Genomic DNA, 23,472 nt, shown 5'->3' on the forward strand with positions numbered 1-23,472 from the left:
ACGTACTGTCTTTTGTATCTGTTAATCCCAAACTCCTAATTTATCCCTAGCCCCACTTTCTCTTTGGTAACCATAAGTTTGTTTTCTATGTCTGAATTTGTTTCTGTTTTGTAAATAAGTTCATCTATACATTTTTTTGATTCAACACATAAGCGATATGGAGTTTCCTTTTAAAAACTAAAAATAAATCTACCATATGATCCAGCAGTCCCACTCCTAGGCATAAATCTGGAAAAGATGAAAACTCTAAATTAGAAAGATACATGCATACTGATGTTTATAGCAGCACTGTTTACAACAGCCAAGACATGGAAGCAACCTAAATGTCCATCAGCAGAGGAATGGATACAGAAGATGTGGTGCATATGACAATGGACTGTTACTCAGCCATAAAAAAGAAGGAAATAATGTCATTTGCAGCAACATGGAAAGACCTAGAAATTATCATACTAGGTGAAGTAAGTCAGCTTTCACACATCTAAAGAAGTCTTTATTTCACCTTCATTTCCCCAAGCTTTTTTTTCACTGGATCAGGAATTCCTAAGTTGTTTTTCCTTTTCAGAACTTTAAAGATGTTGCTTCACTCTTCTGAGTGGTGGTGTTGTTTTCAGTGTGAGGTCTGCTATTCTGTTTTCTGTTCCTTTGTACGTGCCATGTCTTTTTTCTCTAACTGCTTTAAGATTTTTCTCTTTACCACTGGTTTTAAGCAATTTGATTGGGATGGGCCTTATACGTTGCTTCACGTTTCTTGTGCTTTGGGTGGGGGTTGACTGACCTTGGATCTGTGAGTATATAGGTTTTTCTGTTGTTTTTTTTTTTTTAAATTAAGGTTAGGGAAACTTCAGCCATTATTTCTTTAGTATTTTGCTCCTCCTCTATGACCCTTGTTATACATGCAGTAGGTCACTTACAGCTCTCCCACAGGTCACTGATTATCTGTTTATTTTTTCATATTCTCTTTGTATCTCTTTGGCTTTCATTTGGTGTTTCTGTTGCTATATCATCAACTTCACTCATCGTCTCTTCTGTAGTCACCTATCTGCTGTTAATCCCATCCAACGTCTTTTTCATCTCAGACCCAGGGTGATGGGAATTTGGGGTGCTGGTAGAGAACCTATGCATGCAGCTGGTGGAATCAGAGAAGCTTTCATGGAAGAGGTGGCATTTCAGATCAGCCTCAGTTGATGGCAAGTGAAGGTATTTCAGGAAGAAATCAATGCAAGATTCCATCACTGGCGGAGGGCAGCAGAAACAAAGCACAGGTATCAGGAAGGGCCCTGCGGATGTGGGGACAAGTTGCCTGGAGTATGGTGAAGGGACAGGGAATGAGCTGGAATGCAATTGAGGAGAGCCTTGAATGTCAGCCTGAGTCTTTTACATTTTTAGAGGCAAAACATTAGATCAGATGGCAATGAAAATCCTGACTTAAAGCACAAAACCAGACATCCTAACAGAGGTGGTGTTAGTGATTCCTTGCATCAAAATATCTCTTCCTGTCCTTGGTAATCAGCCCTCACATCTGAAATAAGAGGGTTGAGCATTGCCTCTCCACTGTTTGTCATACGTGATCACTAAGGTCTCTTTCTGCTCTAGACACCCACGACTCCCTGAATCAGCTTAATTTTAGTAACACTTCAGAGTTACCAATTGTTCTTGAACCAGAGAGTGACATGCTTTTTAAGGAGATGAGTATTTGAACATCTGTAAGCCGAATGGTGAGTGCTCGTTGTGGTAATGGTTAGTGGAGTTAGAGGGAAATTATTATATGCATAGATGAGAGCGTGCATTTCTCGCCATTCATGGAAGAAATGAGAATGAAGAGAGGGCCAGAGAGGGCATGAAGAATATGTTTTTGAAGGTCTATTTTGAAATCAAGTAATCATTAAATGATGGTGTCATGTATTAAATACAACCCCAAACTGTTCCAGAGGGGAGTGCCAGCTGAAGGCTGGGACAGCATGTGACCCAGGTGGCTCCTTCAAGTACTATGGTGTAGTGGTAGCAAGAGTTACGGAAGACTTCAAATTTTTACTCTGTCACTAATGAGACTCTTTAACCCATGTGGGTCTTGATTTTCTTCATCTCTAAATTAGTAAGAATAATGTCATACACAAAGATTTTGGTAAAAATTTAAAATATGATTAGCAGATAATTAAGGATAGTTTCAATATCCTAGTGGATTTTTTAGTAGAAATCAACAAACTTATTCTAAAATTCATGTGGCAATGGTGCTATGGACCCAGAAAAATAAGACACCTTTGCAAAATAAATGAATAAATAGATAAACTAGAACAAGATTAACAATGCTTGATTTCAAAACTTTATTGTGAAGTTAGAGTAATTAGGACAGTGTGATAGTGGCATAAAGACAGACAAGTAGATCCATGGAACAGCATAGCGAGTATAGAAATAAACCCATGCACATCTGGACATCTGATTTTTGACAAAATTTCAAATATAATTTAATAAAAAAAGGATTTTTTTTCAAAAAATGGTGCTGAAATAATCAAACGTGCAAAAAAAAAAACCCTTTGACTCATGATATACACAAATTATCATGAAATGGATTATAGACCTAAATGTAGAAACCGTACCTATAAAACTTTTAGAAGAAAACAGAGGAAAGAAACAGTGCAAGCTTGAGTTAGGCAAACACAAACTAAAGCACCAACCATAAAAGAAGAAACTGATAAGTCGGATATCAAAATTAAAATTACCTATACTTTAAAAGATACTGTTAAGAGAATGAAAAGACAAGCCACAGACTGGGAGAAAATACTTGCCAATTATATATCTGATAAAGGGCTTGAATTCAGAATATATAAAGAACTCTCCAAAGTCAATCATTAGAACTCACATAACCTAATTAAAAATATGGGCAATATATTTGAATAGATATTTCACCAAAGAAGGTATATGATGGCAAATGAGCACATGAAAAGATTAGGTACTAATACCCACCTATTAGAATGGCTAAAATTGAAAACTGACATTATCAAGGGTTGAAAAGTATCTGGAGCAATTAAAATCTTCTTACCCTGTTGGTGGAAATAAAAAATGTTACAACCACTTTGGAAAACAGTTGGCAGTGTCTTAAAAAGTTTCCTAGGTAGCTCATCATATGATCTAGCCATCTCATCCCTAGGTGTTTACCCAAGAGGAATGAAAGCATGGGTATATAAAAAGACTTAGTCACAGATGTTCTTAGTAGCTTTATTTCTAACAGCCAGAAACTGGGCATCACCCAAATGTCCACCAACAGAGAAATGGATAATCATACTTTGGTATATCTACACTGTGGAATACTACTCTGCAATGAAAAGGAATAGACATGCATGCATCATGGAAAAATCTTAGAATGAGGGTGCTCAGTGAAAAAAAAGAAAAGATGACATACTGTACAATTCTAGGAACCATGCATTCTAGGAACTACAGTCTAGTATAAAGTGATATAAGATGTGCAGTTGGTTGGGGACAGGATGAAGGTGCTGTGAAGGGTGTGTGGGATCTTCTGGGCTGATGAATGTGTTCACTATCTTGATGGCAGTGATGGTTTCACAGGCACTGAAACTTGTCATTTGTACACTTTAAATATGTACAATATATTGTATAGCCGTTATGCCTCAACGAAGAAACAAAAACATAGGTTTCCCTGTTGCACAGTTGTGGATTCAAATCCCACATTTAAATCCTAACTCACCATTTACAGACTGCAGGACCTTAAGCAAGTCACTTAACCTATCTGAACCTCAAATTTTTGCCTGTGAAATGAGAATGATAATATTCCTTCCTTATGATTATGAACATGGAAGGAAATAATACATATAAATTACTTAACAGACTACCGGGGACATAGTAGATGCTTAATAAATAATATTACGAAGTGCTTCACAGAGCATCAGACATTCAGTAAATGCTCAATAAAGTTTCTCCCTTTCTCCACCCTTACCTTCCCTCTGCGTTTGGTTGGGAACAGTCTCGGCCCTCTGAATCAAGGAGGGGACACCAGCTGCCATAGGCAGGGAAAGTCAGCTTCTGAGTGACACACTTCAGCTGTGTCATCTCTCATCTTGTCCCCAGGGGGTGTGGCTGAGGTTAGCCCCACCTGACGAGGGCTGGAGGCAGCCTTCTTTCCTCCGGGTGGTGACTTGACCTGAAAGGGGCCTGGCACTGTGGAGGCCTGAGCTTTCCCTTTCTCCCAGGCCTCATGGAACTTTCCATGTCCACAAGTGCTGGGCCTCTGTGCAGTTTGTGAGCCTTGGCTCGCCCTCCTGGGTGGAGCAGGCTCTTTGGAGGAGGGTGGCCCTATTGTCTAGGAGGATTCTTTGGCCACAAAGACCCTGCTGAAGTCTCCACAAAACTGGGACTAGAACTCCCGTGAAAGAACAAGGCTTGCTCTGTGTGGCCACAGCCGCTGAAACTCCAGCCAGAAAGGCTGAGCCAGCAACCCCACTGCTAGTTTATTTTGGCCACAAAGAGGGGTTCCCTTTGTGTTGATCTTTCACTTCCTCCAAGTTCCCTGACAAAAGGCCCAGGGGGTGCTGGGAGGTGTGGTCAGGATGGGGTGGTGGCCGGGAGTAGGGAGCAGGTTTCAGATGCGGTGGAAGTAAAGGGAGTTTGTTCAGCTTCTCCTGCAAGTTTTGCCCATTTGCCTGGTGGCAGGTGATGGTGCCAGTTTTAAGAATCAGATTGGACTCACAAAAGAGGCCTGATGGAAAGTAAGCTATGCTCTGAAGGCCAAACCTCTTGCAAAGGCTATCTGCGAGCACTGTCACAGTCTGGGATTTGGGGACTTCCAGAAGACAGGTGACTTCCATACCCCTGGGTTTACCAAACATACTGCCAGGACCCATGTTCATCTTACACCAAGCCCGTAGGTTTTCATGTCACTTCCAGGTGAGTCAATGGAGGCTCAGATCACGTTTGTGCTTTGGAGTCAGAAGCATCTTGTCTCAGTCATTCATTCAACAAACATTCAAACCTGCACAGCGTGGTCATGGGGATACAATAGCAGACACAATGCAATAGTGTTCACAGCATAATAATTTGGTCCATTGTGTCTCATTGTATGGCCCTGGGCAATTTACTGACCTTTTTGAGTCCCAGCACCTACGTTTCATAGATGGGACTATAACCCTTTTAAAGGATTGCCATAAAGACGAAGTGGAATTAAATGAGATGATACACACCATTCCTCCAGGATTGGGCACAGAGCAGACACTCCACAAATCTGGCCACAGTGGCTCTCAGTGAGGGGCAGGCTGGGCTGGTCTAGTGTTTCCCAGGGCACTTACATCCACCAGGAAGGGCCAAGGCAAAGCCTGGAGAGAGAGAGGCAACTAGACACTTCCCAGAGCCACATCCATCCTGGGAGAAGGGGGACCAGACTATTGAAAATGTAGCTTCCCCCTTCCCACAAATAAGGAGCCCTAGGTGCACTGGGGGTAAAGATGTGTTACTCTCATTCCTTCCACACCCATATTTACTAGCAGCTCCCACAGCCCAGATGCTGGGTACACAATGTTGCCATGACACCTGTTTCAAGGAATGTACATGTGGGAGAAAGACAGGCCACAGGCAGACAGTGCCATGTATGAAAGAGGTGTCCTGGGATGACAGATGACCAGCCTTGGCATCCTGGGGGTGACAGTCACCTGCAGATTCTCCTTCCTAGAGTGTGGGTCTAATCTGGTGGAAGCCATCAGGACCAGTAACAGCTGTGACCAATGACAGATACGATGAGATCTGCCATCACTGGGCAAGGTCCTGGGTCTGCTAAAGTCAGTGGCTCTCATTGCCAAAGGGGAAAAGGCAAAGGCTAAAGAACTGGCCACCAAACTGGGCTAAGTGTACACTACTGAGTTTTCTGTACATAAAAGTAACACAAATTCTTCGGCCAGTGTCGGGTCTGAGTCTGCCTCTCTTCAGCATCTCCCACGTCCGATGCTTCTTGCTGCACTGACCACACTCAGAGCCCACAACGCCTCGCTTCTCTGTTCAGAGATCTTCAAGGGTTCCACAGACATGCAGGTGAGGCCTCTACAATACAGCCCCAACCTTTACATCCAAATGCACCTCCCACATCCTCTTGGCTCCAGGAAAACTGCTCACTAGTTCACATTCAGACCCACCCATTCCCTTCTCTAGTGTCCTTGGTCCACGTCACTGCTGGCACCAGGGATATCATAATTTTTAATTTTTTTTGTCTTTTTATTTTAAGGCCACGTCTGCGGCATGTGGAGATTCCCAGGCTAGGGGTCGAATCAGAGCTGTAGAATCACAGCCACGTCTGTGACCTACATCACAGCTCACGGCAGTGCTGGATCCTTAACACACTGAGCGAGGCCAGGGATCGAATCTGCATCCTCAAGGATACTAGTAAGATTCCTTTCTGCTGAGCCACGATGGAAACTCTAGGGAGATTGTAATTTTTTGTTCTTTTTTGGAGGGGGGGAATCATAATTTTATACAGAAATTATTTTATACAAAAAATAACCAGCCTTTAATTCCATTAATTCCCAAATCTATTTCTAACTATTGAGGGATGATATTTTCCACCACAGGGGAACTTGTTTTGCAGTCACTTATACTCTAACTTTTAAAAAAAAATTTATCTCCATGCTACTTTTTTTTCCAACACTCCTGCAGCAGGCAGAAGTTTCTGGGCCAGATATTGAAGCTGCCCACTGCAATAATCAGAGCCACAGCAGTGACAGCACTGGATCCTTAACCCCCTGAGCCACAAGGGGACTCTGACTATAACTTTTACAAAGTGCTCTTCACAGACATTCTCTTCACACTCAGGGAAGACAGCGGGTGAGTGGTATTATCACTGTACCCATTTTACAGATAAGGAAATAGTAACAAAGTACTAAAGTGACCTGGCCCAGTTAAAAGGCAAATTCGAGCTCTGTGAAGTTACAGCCCATGTCCCCTCCCCTTCCCCCATGTGAACTTTAAGGCCAAATGTGTTCTTTTTCATTGGGGAGATTTCTGTAATGAATACATGTTGGTTGGACACCTTGGCAGAAGAAACTTCCAGGTAGCACCGCCGATATCCTGGGGGAGGCAGAGATGGCAGCCAGCTGGGCTAATCCTGCCTGAAGACTCAGCCTCACCTTCTCCCACCTGCAGCTCTGTTCAGTCACGCTGAATACATATCATGCATCTGACCAGTGGTCCTAGGGGGGTTTGAAGGGTATCTCGGGCCCCACCCCTGCCTTCAAGGAGCAAGCAGTCCTGGTCCTCAGGGAGGTAAGTCCCAGAGGCAGATCCACTCTGTTAGAGGAGGAGGGATATCACGGCATAGGTGGATATGGACCAGGGCAGTGGTAATGCAGAGGATGCCGTCAGAGGTGGGGGAAGATGCCCTGTAGATGCAGAGGGACTCATGAGAGCCTGGAGGGAACCACAGATTCAAGCAAGGGGCAGAAGGAGCAAAGGGAAGGACGGGGAGAGGATGGATGGAAGGAAACAGGAGAAGTGGGTAGGGCGTGGCAGAGGAGTCCCTTGCTCTTCTCCTTCCAACCCTCTGCCTTCCTTTTTCTAACTGAATTCTCTTTTCTTCCAAATTAGGCCTAAGGTTTCAGATTTAAAGTAGACATCTTAGGAGTTCCCGTCATGGAGCAGCAGAAATGAATCCAACTAGGATCCATGAGGATGTGGGTTCGATCCGTGGCCTCGCTTAGTGGGTTAAGGATCCGGCGTTGCCATAAACTTGGTGTAGGTCGCAGATGTGGCTCAGATCTGGCATTTCTGTAGCTGTGGCATAGGCCAGCAGCTGTAGTTCTGATTCAACCCCTAGCCTGGGGGAACTTCCATATGCTGCGAGTTCGGCTCTAAAAAGCAAATAATAATAGTAATAATAATTAATAAAATAAAGTAGACATCTTAAAGTTCCCTGTTGGCTCAGCAGGTTAAGGATCTGGCATTGTCATTTCTGTGGCTCAAGTCACTGCTCTGGCTCACCTTTGATCCCTGACCCAGGAACTTGGGCATGCCAGGGAGGGGCTGAAAGAAAATAAGAAAAAATGATAGACATTTTGTATTATGTTCCATGCCTTTAATTTTATTATCAGATAAACTGAAAGTTTAGAATTTTATTTAAGACAGAGATTGTTGCTTGCACATGATCCTTGATGGATCCTTCATAGGAAAAACCCCCAAACAACCCATCTCCTTGCTCTGATTCTGAACCAGCCTAAACTCAGGATGAACACACTTTGCAGCCACATAAAAGGCCAGCGACGCCAGCAGCCAGCTCTCTGCATTCTCCAGGGACGGGTAGTCTTCCCAGCTGGAGCCTGGACAGCTTTGGGCCCGTGATGGGCTCCCCCGTGGCCAGGAGCACCACTCACTCCTCCAGAGAAGCCAGCCTGGTAAGATGCAGCCGGAAGGAGCAGCTGGGGGGGATAGGGCAGTGTGGCACTCAGAGTGGCTGTTCTCACAGGCCATCAGGGGCCCCACAAAGCCCTGGAGCAAACTATTGAGATTGAATTGTGCAGGCCCACGTGGCTGATGGGAAGGAGCTTCTTTCTCCTTTCTTCCCTTTCTTTCCTTTCTCACTCTTTTTTTCCCTCTGATGGATGAAATCAAAAGAAATGATGCATCTGTCCGTCGCGGGCTGGGGACTTTCTTAGGGTTCTCTGTGTGGTGTTACTTGAAAAAAAAGACAAAACTCCCACACAAAACACAGTTGTATTCACACAAAAGTCCAGCTCCACGGTTGAAGTCTCCCTTTCCATGCCCAGGCACGGGTTTCCCGAATGAACCCCAGCTCATCCATGCAGACAATGGGGTCCCCAGGGAGCTGCACGTGATCGGAGCGGTGAGTAAGGGGCTGGCTAGGCCAGTGGGAGGGGGGCTCTCCCGGCTGCCAGCAGGGTCTCTGTGACCTTCCCCCAGGCCCTGTGAACAGGGCAGATGAGGTTTCTACTTCCAGCGTATGTGTCCTGTGTTCAAATGTGACCCCAAAGGATCAAGGCACAGGGCACGTCCTGACATCCCTTTCTGCTTGTGGGGCTTGTCTGCATCCCCCAAGAGGCTGCAGCCTGGCATGCATTTTTAAAAGTTCATAAAGGTCCTAATTTATCTTCATAAATTAGGAGTTTGGGATTATCAGATACACCCAACTATATACAAAATAGATAATCAACAAGGACCTCCTGTGTAGTACGGGGAACTCTACTTGACGTCTTGTAATAATCTATACAGGAAAGGAATCTGGAAAAAGATATGTATATTTGAATCATACTGCTGTACACTTGAAACTAACACAAAGTTGTCAATCAACTATACTTCAATAAAAAGAGGGGAAAAAAGTTAATGAAGATTCTTAAAAAAAAAAAAAAAGACGTTCTTCAGCTGCTGGAATCTGGGAAACGTAGAAATCTGACACCAGCAACTAAAATGGGCACATTTGGAGTTCCTGTCATGGCTCAGTGGTTAATGAATCCAACTAGGTTCCATCCCTGCCCTTGCTTAGTGGGTTAAGGATCTGGCGTTGCCATGAGCTGTGGTGTAGGTTGCAGATGTGGCTTAGATCCCGAGTTGCTGTGGCTGTGGTGTAGGCTGGGCTACAGCTCCGATTGGACCCCTAGCCTGGGAACCTCCATATGCCATGGGAGCAGCCCTAGAAAAGGCAAAAAGACAAAAAAATAAATAAATAAAAAATAAAATAAAATGGGCACTTTCATGGAGGTACTATGCAGGTGCTCCAGACAAAGTTTTGACTGAATTTAAGGAAAGTGTAGGAAATCTTACCTAAATTATTAAATTAACTAAGTAACTGAGTGCAGATAAATTTAGGACTATAAAGACCTAGGCAGTCACAGAAAAACAGAATCTTTCCCTTTTTTCTTTTTTTCTTTCTTTCTTCTTCTTCATGTTTTTTTTTTTTTTTCTTTCTTTCTTTTTTTGCTTTTTACAGCCACACCTGCAGCATATGGAATTTCCCAGGCTAGGGGTTGAATTGGAGCTGCAGCTGCCAGCCTATGCCACAGCCACAGCACTGCCAGATCTGAGCCGCATCTGCGACCTACACAGCTCACGGCAATGCCGGATTCTTAACCCACTGAGGGAGGCCAGGGTTCGAACCCGCATCCTCATGGATACTAGCTGGGTTCATTACCACCGAGCCACAACAGGAACTCCAAAACAGAATATTTTCTTAATTTTGATGCTGGGGAACCCTTAGTAAGGAGCTGCCTCCCTCTGAGAGAAAATCTCATGTGTGTTTACCAAGAGCTACAGTGTCTGGGGACACAGCCTTTCAGAAGTCAAGGTGTGGGGATTTTCAGAGTCACAGGAGAGCAGAGCCAGAGAGACTGGAAAATTCCTTCTGCCCCTCGTCCTACAGATGTGGAAATGAAGGCCCTGAAAGAAATCCTACTTAGAAGGAAGGTGGATTGGAAGTCTCTCCTCCTTTACCCTCTCAGCCTAGGAGGAGTTTACCTCAGGGAGCTCCCAGCCCCACCCCAGGCCCTGAGGTTGTCCCGTGTGCACATATTCTCTGTTCAGAAGTTTAGTCAGCTGAGCAGGGACTTTTCCCATTCTCAGGCTGGCCCAGGCTTCTTGAGAAATACTCCAGAGGAGGAGACACAGGGCCCGTTTGGGGTCGCCATCAGCCACAGTGCAAGATGCGCCCTCAGGGACGCATCCCTATCTAGGGTCCTTGGTGCTGGCTGAGGCCAATCCCCACGTGGCCTCTGGTCCATTCTGGGCAGAGGGAACCCTCCAGTGCAATCCCAGGGGGACACTGCAGAGTACAGGCCCAACCAGCAGGCAGAGGATGCCCAGACCAGCCTCACCCCACCTTTCTAGACCCCAGGGGGGCCAGGTTCAAGCGCGAGGACCGCCTGGGGGCTGGTGTCCTCTTGCTCTCTCCCCTATTATAAATGATGCTGCTGTGGGGGTGACAGTCCATGACTTTGCCTCCTTGATCTGCCCAACTCTGAAATACAGCTTAAGGGCTCTAGGGCTCCCGTGCAGCCCCCAGGCGAGCACTGCAGGCCCAGGGCAGGCCTGACAGTCTCTATACCCTCCTCTTCAATCGCGTCTTGGAGCCTCGGTTTGACCTTGAGCAGAGCGACTAGTTCACGGCCATCAGGGGACCTTGGCTTTACCCTCAATCAGACCCTGAGAATCAGCCTTGATAATCTGGGCTTTCACAGGATGACTAAGCCCCCTGTTTGTATTTGCTGCTGCTGCTCCCTGGGCATCTAATCATGTTCTGTTCTGCCACGATTTCCTTCATCTCCTTTCTCCTAAAAGAAGACTTCCCTTTTGAATAGCAATGAAGGATGGTAGACTGAAGGGGGGCAGAAAAACTGGCTTAGGAACAAAGACAGGAGAAAGAAGGATGCTGCTAAGGGGCCAGTGGGCCAGAAGGAACATGCAGTTGGGGAGCTGGGAGACCTGGGGGTGGGTCCACCTCTGCACGGGGTGAGTCTTCCCGGTTCTTGCCTCAGTGTCCTCATCTGTAAAATGGGATCAAATAGACCTACATGGGTTTATCTTAAAACCATACAAAATAACGACTATGATGGAGGCGTGTGTAATCACGTGGTCCAGGTCTGCAAATTTCCATTGAGCCACAGAAACGTCTCTGGCAGAGCAGAGCTAGCAGACAAGGTGAGCCTTCTCCCTTTGCTAATGAAGGGGTTACATAATACTATTCCAAGTCTCACAGGTATAGTGGCTGCAGAGAGGAAATCTGATTCCCCCCCCCCCGGGGGGGTGCTGAGTAGGGAACAGGTGCAGTGGGTGGAGCTGGGCCATCACCGGGGGCTCAGTGAGGCCCTTGGAGTGTCCTGAAACAGAAGACGACTTGGAATTGCCCTGAAGTGCATGCATGATGGTTTGCATAAGAGATGTTCAGCCAACTCTTGGGACTTTAGGGAATTTCTGATCAATTCTGGATCTTGAGCTTCATTTAAAAAATGATCTAGGAGTTCCTATCATGGCTCAGTGGTTAACGAACCCAACTAGTATCCATGAAGATGTGGGTTCGATCCCTGGCCTCACTCATTGGGTTAAGGAGCTGGTGTTGTTGTGAGCTGTGGTGTAGGTTGAAGACACGTCTCAGATTCTGAGTTGCTGTGGCTGTGGTGTAGGCCAGCAGCTGAAGCTCCAATTTGACCTCTGGCCTGGGAACCTCCATATGCTGTTCATGTGGCCCTAAAGAGCAAAAAGGAGAAAAAAAAAGAATTCACTTCTTGTGGCCCATGAGTTTCCTTTTGTTAAGCTCTGGGATTGACCATCTGAGACTGGATTAACTGGTAGCTAAGTGCTTTAATCAGAACTTTCTCACCTATACTGCCTAAAGCCATGGGGGCCTATCACCCAGAGAGAGTGTCCAATATCTGTCACCAGTCACTTAGCTTATTTAGTACAGATATTGCTCTGCAGCTTGATTTTTCTTTGATTACATCTTGGATTTTTTTTTTTTTTTAAGGGCCATACCCATGGCATATGGAAGTTCCAGGCTAGGGTCAAATTGGAGCTACAGCTACTGGCCTACACTAAAGCCACAGCAACGCAGGATCCGAGACATGTCTTTGACCTGTCAAAGACACTGCAGTTCAGGGCAACACCATATCCTTAACCCACTGAGCGAGGCCAGGGATTGAACCTGCATCCTCATGGATACTAATCAGGTTCGTTGCTGCTCAGGCACGACAGGAACTCCTTGGGTATCTTTCATTCTAGTATATGTAGGCTTCTTACATGCACTTTTTGATTGCTGCATAGAGAGGGAAGGATCACCCAACAGCCAGGGCTGTCCAGGAACAGTAGGAGAGCCCTGGAATGTAAAGAGCTTCCTATCACTAGAAGTGGACAAGAGGCCACTAGCCACACATTAGTCACACTGAGGATTCCTACCCTGAGCGCAGCAACAAGAATAAGAATTTGACACATACTGAACAATCGCTATGTCCCAAGTACAATTCTTTTTTTTTTTTTTTTGATGGCAAATCTTATGTTATGTGTTTTTCCTTCTTTTTTTTCCCCATTTTTTTATTAATCAAATGAATTTATCACATCTGTAGTTGTATAATGGTCATAACAATCTGATTTCACAGGATTTCCATCCCACAGCCCAGGCACATCCCCCCACCCCCCAAACTGTCTCCTCTGGAGACCATAAGTTTTTCAATGTCTGAGTCAGCATCCGTTCTGCAAAGAAGTTCAGTCTGTCCTTTTTTCAGATTCCACATGTCACTGAAAGCATTTGATGTTGGTGTCTCATTGTATGGCTGACTTTACTTAGCATGATAGTCTCTAGGTCCATCCATGTTACAAAAAATGCTGGTATTTCATTCTTTTTAATGGCTGAGTAATATTCCATTGTGTATATATACCACATCTTCTGGATCCACTCCTCTGTTGATGGACATTTAGGTTGTTTCCATGTCTTGGCTATTGTAAATAGTGCTGCAATGAACTGTCCCAAGTACAATTCTAAGTATAGCTAACCCTTGAACAACTGCAGGTGTTAATCTCTGTATACTTAGTAGTCTGTCCTCTGCATATATAGTTTCTCTGCATCCAAGAATTCAACCAACCAAAGACCGTGTAGTATTTACTATTGAGAAATATACAAGTATAACTGGATCTATGCAGCTCAAACCTGTATTCCAGGGTCAACTGTATTTTTGTGGGTTCTGTCGTATAATATTCACAGAGCTCTATGAAGTAAGTATCGTTATTATTTTGGTTTATAGATGAGAAAGTGGAGGCATGGGCAAATTAAGAAACACACTCAAGGGCACAGAGCTACGTGGCAGAGCCTAGATTCAAACCCGGGTGGGATGCCTCCGGAGGCCAGGGTCTCAACCTTAATACCATGACTCCTCCTTTACGGGAGATCTTCAAGCAAACACGCTTCCATCTCTGTGGTTTAGTGACTCCCCACTTGGCCAAGGAATGGTGCCCTTGCCGTTCCTGTGAGGTTGGGCCTAGCTGGCTGGTACCTTCCCTTGCTCAGCCAGGCAGTAAGACCAATAAGAGGTGTGTGATTTTGAAGGAAGAAAAGCTTCTCCTGGAGGAAGGAGATAGTAGGAATGTCCCCTCTGGTGCATGGTTGGCCTAGAAGGGACAGGGGGCCATCAGTGTGTGCCCTCCAATTGACAACCAGGGCCCAGTCCTGGTGCAACAGAGGAGGCCCTCCACCCCTGGCTTTTGCAGACCTGTAGGGGCTACATCAGCTGCCCCCTTGGGCACTTAGACCTGGCATTCCACCTGGTTTGTGTGCACATGACTTAGCCTCAAGCCTGGAGGGAAGTGAAACCAGGGCCGGGCATGTCTTGACTTGGCAGCTGAGTGGAAGCCAGCTGATGCCAGAACTCCTGGCTCTTTGAGAACCGCCTCCTCCAAGGCCGGAACGTATGGCTGCATTTCCGCCCATCGGATTTCCTCACCAGGCTCCAAATCTCGCTCTCTTTTTAAAGATAATTGTGTGATTCTTTTTCTTTTTCTTTTTTCTTTTTAAATTTAAAAACAGTTTTTGACCACACCCACGGGCGTGTGAAAGTTCCCCGGCCTCCGATTGAACCCAAGCCACACAGTGACTGCCAGGCCACTAGGGAACAACTCCTAGCTCTCTTTTAAAGAAAGAGTAGGAGTTCCCGTTTTGGCCCAGCAGGTTAAGAACCCAACATAGTGTCCTTGAGGATGCAGGTTCGATCTCAGGTCAGTGGGTTAAGGATTTGGCATTGCCAAAAATTGCAGAGTAGGTCACAGATGCAGCTCGGATCCCGCATAGGCTGGCAGCTGCAGTTCCAATTCAACTTCTAACCCAGGAATTTCCACATGCTGCAGGTGCAGCCCTATAAAGAAAATTAATTAATTTATTAATTAATTAATTAATTAAGGGTAGAAACAGTAGGAAACACACTCCCAGGCACAGACTCCTACAAGCTACACATTTGTTGAGTAGTTACTCTGAACCAAGCCCTTGACAAAATGCAATTTCCACTGTCGCTTCTGGTACTGCCTCTACTCAGAGCAGAGACACGGATGGAGACTGTGTGTCAGGCACCGGGCTGCAGAGGAAATTGAGAGCAGTGGTTAGAAGTTCGCCATTCCTGGCTTTTCCATTTACTGACTGTGTGACCTTGGGCAGCTTACTGAACCTTCTTGTGCTGCACTTTTTTTCATCTATGAAATGGGAATAAGAATACTGTGCTGTTCTGTATAAATGCCAAGGTCAGATATAAGATATATAAGAGAGGATATATGAGAGATTGAGGTAAGACATCTAAAACACTTAGCACAGTATCCAGCCCTTAAGAAACATCACCTTCCGGGAGTTCCCGTCGTGGTGCAGTGGTTAACGAATCCGACTAGGAATCATGAGGTTGCAGGTTCGGTCCCTGCCCTTGCTCAGTGGGTTAACGATCCGGCGTTGCCGTGAACTGTGGTGTAGGTTGCAGATGCGGCTCGGATCCCGAGTTGCTGTGGCTCTGGCGTAGGCCGGTGGCTACAGCTCCGATTCGACCCCTAGCGTGGGAACCTCCATATGCCGCGGGAGCGGCCCAAAGAAATAGCAAAAAAAAAGACAAAAAAAAGAAACATCACCTTCCATTATTATGCCATCTCACTTGTTATTAGCAATAACTTCTTAGGCCAGTATTATTATCCCCAGTCTACAGGTGAGGAAAGTAAGGCACAGAGAGGTCCAGGAAATTGCCCCAAATCTGATAGCTCATGAATGACACCCCCGAACACTCCTTCTTAACTGCCTCCAAAGAATCCTAGAAAGTTAATGTAAACTTTCAAGAGTGTTCCTTAAATTGTTTCTAGTCATCAATGTTATGTGGAAATGTCAGCTCTTCCCACTTACAGGCTGCTCATCGAAAGACATTGCTTGAATTGATGAAAAGGCTGGTACCCTGCTGCAGAGGGCAGGCCGTGGGGAATGGGGGCAATTTAGAAGGTAGAATAGGCAGGACTTGGCATTGGGTGACTCACTATAGAGCAGGAGTGGAGGAGAGACTCAAGTAAGCAGAATGGCAGTAGAACCACCCAAGGGGACTGGGTCGGAGGCGGGTGCTGAACAGGGGCAGAACCAAGCCTTCTGGGCTTTGCTCTCAACACACCTGCTCGAGATGATAGCACCCCTCTAGGCTCATAACTCCAGCCCAGACCTCTTGCACGGGTCCTGAGCCCTAGATCTATCCATCCAGCTGCCAAGAGGTCATTTCTTCTTGGCCATCTCTGAGCACCAGCTGCCCAGGTGTCAAGTCAGAGCCCTTCGCCTTTACAATTGGGACCCCCATTTCTGCAAAGGCCCCGCCCTCCATCCAGCTCACTTTCAAACACAGGCCACACCATGGGGAGTGGTGCCTGCCTGCAGAATTGCCGTGCATCCCCGAAACCTTGGGTCTGGCTTGGCAGGCAGAAGGGAGGGGCAGGGAGGAGAGAGCAATTATCAGCCTTCAAGACACCGCCTGCACTGTTGGCAGGAATGTTTCTTTCCTGGGTGTCAATACGAACCCGGGGTCATTTTTCAGCATTTGCCAATGGCTGTAATTGCATAAGGCTGAGCGGCTCTCCAGAGAATCCCCGGTCCTCCATTCTCTCGCCGGGACAGTGCTCTATAGACATGCCCCAGGCCATGGATCATGTTTTTCACATAACCTGTTAATTACTAAATAAAACAACCCAGCTTTCAACCTGATTAGCCCAGATTAATGGCCAGCAGCGGGTTTCACGCGCCTGCACAATTCATCACTGAAAAGAACTGTGTCTTTAATGATTTAGCTACCTGGCCTAGCAGGACCGGCTCAGGGCCGCCGGCCTCCGAGAGGAGTTAATTGCTGTTCTTCGTTTCTGACCTGGAAAGGCCCAGGTGACAGTTCCCATTAGCCAGGCTTGGCCTGCTTGATGACAAAGGATGGCAGGGAGCCCTTCCCTCCCACTTTGTTCAGAAGATATATGGAGGTCAAGTGTCCCCCAGCCCCATCACGCCAGCTGCCAGCTGGAACAGGTTGAGTCAACCTGTAAATTTATATGCTTTTTTTTTCCCCTCTTCCTACCTCCTGCCCTTTCTTTCTTCCTTCCTCAATATGTTGAAAGAGTGAACCATTTTTGTTTCTAATGGTTAAGTTTCACCAAGAATTCTGGGACCTCTCATAAAAACAAGAAAAAAAGTCATATCCCCCAGTTCGTTTGCTCTATATTTTGCATGATTTGGCCCCGTGGTGGAGGAGATAGAGTGAAAAAACTTCTTGAATCCTTTCTCATTGAAAGATTCTTTGATTAATGGGCTTTTCAAATGTCAGAACTGATCACCAGCATCTGATCCAACTCTTGCATTTTCCAGACCAGGGCACTGAGTCCCAAGGTGGGGAAATGAGCTGTTTGTTAAAGGTAGCACAGGGATTAGTGCCAGCACCGAGGATTACCAGGGCGTCCCACAGCCAAGACAGCCGACTCCTTGCTTAGTAGTTGTGACCATAGCACCAGTTACCCAACACCTATTCTGTTCCGGACAGTATTTTATTTCATAGACAACAACCTATGAGATGGAAATCATCCCTATTCTTGAGGTGAGGAGACAGAGCCCATTTTTGTGCTACTGTGGTGCTGTCCAGTAGAACTTCCTATGGTGATGGGCATGTCCTATGTCTGTGCTGTCCTGTAGAATGGCCACTTGTCACATGTGACTATTGAGGGATTGAATTACAGCAACAGTGACTGAATTTTCAGATTGCCCATTGCTGTTAAATAGGAATACTTTGTTTCTTGGTATATGGTACAGGGATCTTTATATGTTGATCCTGTCCTGTAATCTTGCTGAACTTAATAGTTCTTTTTTTAATTAATAGAGTTTATTTATCAAAGCAGTTTTAAGTTTACGGACAAACTGGACAGAAAGTACAGAGCATTCCCTTTTACCCCCTGGTGAAACTTTTCCAGCTTGCAGGTTTCCCTATTGATGTCTAATATTAGGTAAGGTCTGTTTGTTACAATTAATGAACAGATCTTGATACACTGTTATTATCTAAAGTCCTTAGTTTAGGGTTCTGTGGACTCAAAAAAAAAAAATGTATGTATTCTTCATGTTTCTTTAGAGCTATCTTCCAGTTCACTAATTCTTTCTTCAGTGTGCCTAACTTCATATTTAAACTAGTGTCCACCTAGTTTTTTTTTTTTAATTAAAATAATTATATTTTCTTGTGTTTAGAATTCTGTTTGGTCTTCTTCCACAAACACCTGGGACTTTTTGAGAGTACAGTCATCCTTCAGTCATTCCCCACCCTCCTGCCTGGGACTGGTCTCAGCACTGGCTACAGATACCAAAATTTTAGATGTTCAAGTCCCCTGGTTAGCCTTCAGGATTCATAGGTTCTGTAACCCATGGTGAAAATCTAGTAATTTTCCTTACTTCCAGGTCAGTTCAGTTCTGAATCTAAAAGTGTGCATGCTATATTTTATACGAAATATCTATATATTCTATTTCAGGAGAAATTTGCAAGCTCTCTATTGCCAGAATTGCCATAGCAAAATTTCTTTCTAAAAGTAGTCACATTTTGAGTTTCCTGGCAGCCCAGTGGGTTAAGGATCCAGCATGGTCACTGCCATGTCTCAAGTTCAATCCCTGGCCCCAGAACTTCAGGATGCCGCAGGACCAGCCAAAAAAAATCCAAAAAAAACAAAAACAAAACTACAACAACTAAAAGCAGTTGCGTTTGCACTCATAAAATATAGCCTTTGCTTTAAAAGTATGGGTTTTGTGTGTACAGAAAATATCTACTAGGTAGCATACTACTGGCATACTACCTATCACAGAAAAGGGCAGCAAATTTAGAATAATTTGTCTTTTTGTGAGGGAAAAAAATGTGCCCCATTTTAAAATGCCATGCTATGAGATAACCTATGGGGTCTTTATTGTTATAATCTGCTATTTAAAATCATTACTAAATTCACCTAATTGTGCACATATGAACTGTAACACCTTCTAACCCTTGTAGAGGGAGAGAACAAATGAGTTTTCTGTCTACCTAAGTTATGGGTATCTCACTGATGTATCTTGGATGAGGATATCATTAATGTTAAAATTTCAATTCTGGAGTTCCCATCGTGGCGCAGTGGTTAACGAATCCGACTAGGAACCATGAGGTTGCGGGTTCGATCCCTGCCCTTGCTCAGTGGGTTAACGATCCGGCGTTGCCGTGACCTGTGGTGTAGGTTGCAGATGCGGCTCGGATCCCTCGTTGCTGTGGCCCTGGCGTAGGCCGGGCGTCACAGCTCCGATTCGACCCTTAGCGTGGGAACCTCCATATGCCGCGGGAGCGGCCCAAAGAAATAGCAAAAAGACAAAAATAAATAAATAAATAAATAAAATTTAAAAAAAAATTTCAATTCTACATTTTATAATCAAAATATATCATATATAAAATCTAATATTTTATTTCCCTCATCCCAGTGGCTAATCTCACCTTCCTTCTGAGGTCCTGGTACCAGCTCCCGCACTGGAAACATTTTGGGTGTCACAGATGGGAAAGGGACTTCTGGCATCTAGTGGGTGAAAGCCAGTAATTCTGCACAGCCTGCAATGCATAGGACAGCCTCAGACAACAAAGAATTATTTGTCAAAAATGTGGAGAGTGCCCAGGTTGAGAAACTCTGAATTAAAGACAAATTTCTGAGTGGCAATTCCAGTGTTTTAATTTAATTCCACACTGCTGGACTTCACAGTCCTCTGATTCCAATATACTGGGTGATGTATGCTTCTCTCAACCAAATAATCCATATGCTGTTCATTTCTTCCCTTCCAGTTTTTGTTTTTTGTTTTTTGTTTTTTGTCTTTTTGCCATTTCTTGGGCCGCTCCTGTGGAATATGGAGGTTCCCAGGCTAGGGGTCGAATCGGAGCTGTAGCCGACGGCCTACACCAGAGCCACAGCAACCCAGGATCTGAGTCGCGTCTGTGACCTACACCACAGCTCACAGCAACGCCGGATCCTTAACCCACTGAGCAAGGGCAGGGATTGAACCCACAACCTCATGGTTCCTAGTCGGATTCGCCAACCACTGTGCCACGACGGGAACTCCTCCCTTCCAGTTTTTAGCACAGTTCCTAGGTTTGATGTGTGAACTATTTTCCAACTGTCGTATCTCTCTCTCTTTCTCTCTCTCTTTTTAATCTTTTTTGGCCACACCTGTGGCATATGAAAGTTCCTAGGTCAGGGGTCAAATCAGAGTTGCAGCTGCAACCTACTCCATAGTCATGGCCCTAAAAAGCAAAAAAAAAAACAGAAAGAAAATAAAAAGAAGAAGGCTTGGAGATGTGCACTATACACTAGACATTGGAGGGGAGTCTCCACATGTTTCTGTTCAATCATGACACAAACCCAGCTCCATCAAAGAATGAGAGGTCCACGGGTGGAGTAAGTAAGCCGATGCGATGAGGTGTGTCCAGGACTCCACTGGCCTGGGGGCCAGGCAGCGTGTTCCTCCCCTCCCTCCCCTGGGACCTCAGCCCGGCCTGAACCCCTGTCTCCAGAGGCAGCCTGGCTCCCGAATGGCTTTCCGCTTCACACAATGTGCAGATCGGAAGGCCCTTCAGCCTCATGTCTGCCCTGTTTCACAGCGGAAGAAGCCAAGGGAACCGTAGCATCTGGCTCCCATTCCAAGACAGGCTTTTGTTTTTGAGGGCAGTCCTCCTTGGTTGGAGGGTCCTGAGAGCAGGCACTCTGGACTCTCACAGGCCTGAAGAGGGAAATGGAGGGGGGTCAGACCTCTGCCCAGGGCTCCCCTGGCCTGGGGCGCAGTCCAGCCTGTGCCTAGCAGAAACCCAATTCTCAGCCTCAGGGAACAGATTCAGAAAAGCTCTTTAAGGGGGATCAATGTCTTTTCCTACAAGGAGTAAGAAAATAAAATGCACGTTGAACCCTCTGCTAACGAAAAGGAGCCAGAGCTGCCCTGGGGTGGGGGAGCTCCGGAGGAGGTTTTTATCCGTTGAACTTCTCCTGCTAATGCAATAGATCTTCATTATCTACCCTGTCCTGCGGCTCCCCAGCTCCCCAGGGAGATGCTTAATGACAAAAACTGCTTAATAGGTGGGAACTGGTGTCCCCAAAGAGCTGATGGAGGGGGAAGACAGCGCCTTCTATCCTAGTTGTGTGTTTCCTTTCTCATGTCTTGTCTTTGAGATGCTGGCCAGAGTCAGAGAGAAATTTGCTCTGCCGGGAGCCTGCTCCAGGGGCAAGGCTGCCAGTCACTTTCCCTCATCAAGGAGCAGAAGATGTCCCTTTCGGGTGCATTTGGGTGCCAATCTCCTCCTTGGGCATTGTTTTAGGCTCCCCCCAGAAGTCACATTTACTTTTATTTTATTTACCAAACACTTATATAGCACCTAAGGTGTGCCAGCTCACATTCTAGGCACTTGACAAGCATTAATATATTTAATCTACAGAAGAATGTCACAGAGTTAGGTACTATTTCTAAGCTCTTCTTTTGTTTTTGTTTTTGTTTTTTTTCCTTTTTTTTTTTTTTACTTTTTAGGGCCACACCCATGGCATACGGAGGTTCCCAGGCTAGGGGTCCAATACAGCTGCCGGCCTATACCACAGCTCACAGCAATGCTGGATCCTTAACCCACTGAGTGAGGCCAGGGATTGAACCTGCAACCTCATGGTTCCTAGTTGGATTTGTTTCCCCTGCGCCACGACCGGAACTCCTTTTTTTTTGTTGTTTAATGGCCAAATCTGTGGCATATGAAAGTTCTTGGACCAGGGATTGAATCCAAGCCACAGCTTCAACCTACACCACAGCTACATCAACGTTGCATCTTTAGGAGAGTCTGTTCTGGCTCAGTAGAAACGAATCTGACTAGCATCCATGAGGACGCAGGCTTGATCCCTGGCCTTGCTTAGTGGGTTAAGGATCCAGCATGGCCTTGAGTCATGGAGTAGGTCGAAGATGCAGCTTGGATCCCGAGTTGCTGTAGCTGTGGCACAAGTCGGCAGCTGTAGCTCCAATTTGACCCCTAGGCTGGGAACCTCCATATGCCACAGGTGCAACCCTAAAATGGCCAAAAAAACCAACAAAACAAAAGACCACTTAATGCTGTGTCTGTAACCCACTGCACCAGGCAAGGGATTGAAACTGTGCTTCCACAGCAACTTGAGCTGTCGCAATCAGATTCTTAACCCAGTGCACAACAGAGGGAACTCCTAAGCTCTTTTTAAAGATGAGGAAACAGGGTTAAGTCTGCCAACCCCAAGGAACAAGGCAGCCCCCCACACACTTCTAACCCTTGCTCTGGGTACAAGCATGGCCTTGTTTTCCCTTGGCTCACCATGTAGGTAGAGTCCTGCATATGTGTTCCTCTTTCTCCAGGGTCCCTCCCATGCTACTCTCCACCTGCTGCTCGGCCCTTTTCACCTCCCCAGGAGGGACATCCACATGGCCTTCGCAATACACTCGCATTTATGCATTTCCAGCTAATTCACTGTCTAAGAACTTCCTCATACATCAAACATCGAGAAGAGGCCTCTCTCTCCTAAGAAAATAACCTGAAAAAAATGTCAAAGGATTATGCACGGAGATGTTATCTCAATGTCATTTGTAAGACAGAGAAATTGGGAACACACTTAACAATCAGTGAAAGGGCATTGATTCACAAAATATAAAGGCATATTATGCAATCATTGAAAAGTCCTATTTCAGGAAGTTTTTAAAGAGGGAATATGTTGAAATTAATGCTAAGGGAAAACATGGGGACTAAACTGTCTGTATTACAAGAGCTTCACCATCATCAGTGGCAAGTGGCTGAGGTAAGAATAATTTTTCACTGATATTGTTTCGAATTACTGTCACATAAGGAAAGACAGGCAGCTTTGAGTTGGTTTTATTATTGCTTTAAAAAATTCTGCAGACAACCCACCTTGTTAGGGTATCCTGGGCTGACATTTCCCCCCACGACCAACCCCTTGGCGTGTCCCTGCTAGTCCGGTGTGTCATTTTGTCCATCAAATGTCATTTAATTGTTTGTTAATGTCTGTCTTCCTTGCAGAACTCTAGGCACTATGAGGACATCTCTCTAATGACTAAAGATGCTAAACCTCCTTTCATATATTTATTGACCATTGAATAAAGAATTCTTTAGTGAAGTGTCTATTCAAGTCTTTTGCCCATTTTAAAAAAATTATTCTATTTAGGCTTTGTTAAACTGATTTGTAGATAACTTTTCTGCACAATGTTCCATCATGGTTTAGGATTTCAAGATTCTCTTTCTAGTCTCTTCTCTGACCTGCCTGAAAGTCTACTTGGCTCCCTTTGATGATAGAGCATCATCTACAAGTTCAATAAAGATGGAAACAAACCATTCACGACTATTATCTGTATTCTAGGGCGAGAGTTGTGTTTGATCAAGAAAAAAGAAAACCACAAAATTAAAAAAAAAATGTATTTGGGGGATATAATGTTACCAGCTCAAAGATTCTACCAAAGATAATCTTCTA

This window comes from Sus scrofa, chromosome 13 (genome assembly GCF_000003025.6).
Source record: "Sus scrofa isolate TJ Tabasco breed Duroc chromosome 13, Sscrofa11.1, whole genome shotgun sequence".
Lineage (NCBI taxonomy): Eukaryota > Metazoa > Chordata > Mammalia > Artiodactyla > Suidae > Sus > Sus scrofa.